Source organism: Vicugna pacos, chromosome 3 (genome assembly GCF_048564905.1).
Source record: "Vicugna pacos chromosome 3, VicPac4, whole genome shotgun sequence".
NCBI lineage: Eukaryota > Metazoa > Chordata > Mammalia > Artiodactyla > Camelidae > Vicugna > Vicugna pacos.
In genome coordinates, this window is record NC_132989.1 from 5,412,280 (window position 1) to 5,416,217 (window position 3,938).

Sequence of the window (3,938 nt, forward strand, 5' to 3'; positions counted from 1 at the left end):
CACCCTCCTTCAACCTCTAACTCTTTTTCTTCCCACTGGCCACCACAAGGTCCTAAGGCTCTGAAAACAAAGGGGTGCCTCCCTCTTGGTCTCTTATTAACCTTCTCATCAAACTGGGAAACATTCAATATTAAGTTAATACCTGGTGTTAAGGTTAGCTTAACTTTGTTAATCTGATTAATATAGGCATGTCTTTAGAGTCATCAATATTAAGTATAATACTTTCACTGTACCCAGGTTTAATTAAAGTCAAATAAGATCTTGTTATATCTGTTGCATATTTGTCAAAAAATAATCATTTGGTGTGACAAAATTCTTATAAGTAAGTTAAACACCAATAAGATAAGAACTTTTGGGTAGACTCTTCAGAATTACCTATTGTTTAGAAATATCTACTTAAACATGATCTTTCCAAATATTTGGTAACTTAAATTTTAGAATTATGTTAAATTGAGTTAAATGATGGGATTTCATGAAATAACCAGGTTATTCCCAAATAAAGTAAGATATTAAAACATTACTTACTAAACATTTGCTTTCCTTTACAGAAAAGCTAAAGGCATTTGGGTATTTAGCTGTGTTTTGTTTTTGTGTTTGTGTTTCAACTGTGATATCTTGTGTCTTAGAGGCCTTATTTAATTAAATTGATTTAGAGTCTGACATACATGTGTTCTTTCCTGTGTTGTATTTTTCGGGGTATACAGAAATGATGTTTTTAGAAACGTGAGGTTCCCTGTAGAACTTCTCTCTTTGGATGTTATAAATGAAAGTGTGCATTCCTGAACGTGTTCAAATAGCTTCCCCACTCTTCCTTCCATTACTGAGTAGGGGACCCACATAAGAAAAATCTAGAAGACAAATTCAACCAGGCTTTTATGCCTCTTCTTTCTGTTAAATTAAATACTCATCACTTTATTTGTTATGAAGATGTTTAATAGGTGTAAATTGGACTGATGCTTTTGGAGCAGCTCCCCTGATTCATTCAGAAAATTCTTCTGATGCTTTTTATCCTTAAATGTGCAGCCATTTCGTCTTCAATCTAGTCTTTGGCAGTAGAGACAGGTCCACACTTTAACATTTATACACTGACAGCAACATTCTGTTATAAACTGTATTTACATGAGCTTCAGTTTTCTGTTATCTTAAGTCTAAGTCACGTATGAATTTTACTTTTTCTTTTCATGTTCTTTTTTCCCTTGTGGGTATTATAATGAAAGATGAAAATAAAATTAAGATTGTAGATTAAATCCATTTTTTTTCACTTCCACAATTTTCTCTTAAAATACTTGAGACTGACAAATTGATGAATTTCACTCTCTTTGGGAGAGAGAGCCAGAGAGACAGAGACAAAGAGAATGACACACACTCTCTCTCACTTTTACTCAACCTCTAACCCCTTTAAACAAAAGAGGAATGAATCGAATTATATGTGGATTAATCTGTTTAATAAAATTTTGCACCTTTGATTACTTTAATAAAATAATGAAGCAAACATTTGCATCACAATTCTATTTTATATTTCTGGTTTTCCTAACATAAATGAGTCAATATAGCAAGGCTAGTTTCTTCTCTGGTTTAAGCTGATATTGTGGAAAAGTGGTAATATATTTTCTCTAAATATAGATATTTATATATGTGTATATATGTGTATGTGTATATATATGTATGTGTGTGTGTGTGTGTATATATATCTATATACAGATATATATATATCTGTATATAGATATATATACACATATATATAATGGTGTGAAATGTATAAATAAAATAGGGTATGTTTTATGTTCTCAACATTTATTATGAAACAGTTTTACCCAGAAGGTGAGATGAATCATGTTTCATGTTTCAAGAAACCTGGAGAGTACAGGTAACATTTTATTTGAGATTTTAGGGCGAAGTCGAGGTTTACCAGATAGACCAGTATTCCAGGGTGAAATAATTAGTGCATGAAAGTTGATGGCACGGTCGAGGAGGACCAAAGAGTTTACTGTAGATGGAGCATAGAATCTTGGACTCCATGAGAACGATGTTTGGAAAGAATGAAACTTACTGTGGCTTGAGTGTGTCAGCCTCTTGTAGAGTTCTCCATCTTTTACGACTGCTTATGGCACTGAACAGGAAAACAGTACTCAGAACAAGTCATCCACAAGCTAAAAACAACAGGCTAAATTTATACTTACAGCTCATGCCCTTTCTGAACCCAAAGCATTTCCCATTACTAGTGTCCTCACAGCGCCTTTCACATCTTTGTTTCTCAGAGTGTAGATAATGGGGTTTAAGAGTGGTGTGACTATGGTGTAGGAAAGAGAGACAAACTTCCCCCGGATTCTGGAGCTACTTTTCGCTGGCTGAAGGTACATGAAAATGATGGTCCCGTAGAAAATGATGACCACAGCCAGGTGGGAGGAGCAAGTCCCAAAGGCCTTCTGGCGCCCCGCTGCTGATTTCATCCTCAACACAGCTTGCGTGATACAGCCGTAGGAGACTAAGATGAGTGACACAGGGACAATTAGAAAGATTACACTGGCCACAAAGAGTTCTACCTCATTGAATGTGGTGTCCACACAGGCCAGTCTGATGAGCACTGGCACCTCGCAAAAAATGTGGTCCAGTTTGCGATGACCACAGAGGGGCAGCTGCAGAGTCAGGGAGCACTGAATCAGGGAGGTGATGAGGCCACCGAGCCATGCTGTGCTGGCCAGGGACAAACAGAGCTGAGGATGCATAATGGTTGTGTAGCACAGAGGCTGGCAGACGGCAGCATAGCGATCATAAGCCATGACCGCCAAGAGAACACTCGGAGGAGCCCAACCCCGTGGCCACATAGAGCTGGGCCACGCATGTGCCATAGCTCATGTTCTTGTCCTTCCTACTCATGGTAACCAGCAACTGCGGGGCAACACTTGTGGTAAAGCAGATGTCTACACAAGAGAGGTTGCAGAGGAAAAAGTACATGGGAGTGTGGAGTTTGGGGTCCAGGCAAGACACCAAAATGATGGCGGTGTTCCCCAGAAGGCTCAGGATGTAGACAAACAAAATGATAACAAAAAGGATTCTCTCTAGCTGGGGCCGGTCAGAAAATCCCAGGAGAAGAAATCCCTTTTCAGAACTGTTGCTGCTTTCCTCCATTATCCTGCAGACTTCAATTTAGAACAGAATTTATATTCTGGAGGCAGAAATTGATGAGGTGAACATTGGTAAACTGTAATGGCTTCAGATATGATTTTCTTTCATTTATAACATTCAGCCAGGCTGTAAAATATGATAGCACTTTCCTCACTGTATATCCTTCGACAGAAAATGCTACTCCCTTTGTTTCCTTGAAGCATATTTCATTTTTTTCTAATGGGAGAAACTCTAATGCAAACACCATCACGATGCCCTCTTTTTCCCTCTCATAATCTAACATCCGCTCTTCAATCTTCCTCTAGAAGAGACAGCTTGATAAATTAGTGATATTCATCTGTGAGACTCTATACTCTATCAATTCTGGTTGGGTCTTCCTAGAAGAATCTGCTATTGTGCATTTTTAAATTAGACAACAGCAGACAGTTACGGGGGAGACACTAGGAAAAATTAACACAGATGTTGCAAAGAACGTAAGTTAGATGTAGGTAGTGATAGTATATCCCAGGCATCATGAGGAGTTTGAAGTGATGTGACGAGTGATGGAGAAAGGAGCTCTTGAAGACATAGTCTTGAGGAGAGAGGACGGAGAGGAGATGAGAATCAGATTAGCATCAACCAGATGCCCACTCATGGGTTTGGACAGTGACAGTAGAGTTTGGGCTGCTGACATTTTTAATGAAATACCCAGACAGCAATCTCACACGCACACACATCATTCCATGGTTCCTCCTTCACTTCCCATCTTCTTCTCTTCACATATCTCCTTTCCACTTACTTTTAACATTCCTCAATTACTGTAGCTTTAACTT

The 3,938-nt window shown here is 38.4% G+C and overlaps 1 pseudogene; it reads right to left on the minus strand.

Annotated features, from left to right (window-relative positions):
• Positions 1 to 2,183: 2,183 nt before the first annotated feature.
• LOC116277438 (olfactory receptor 2G6-like) lies at positions 2,184 to 3,129 on the minus strand (annotated as a pseudogene).
• Between the last annotated feature and the right edge of the window lie 809 nt (positions 3,130 to 3,938).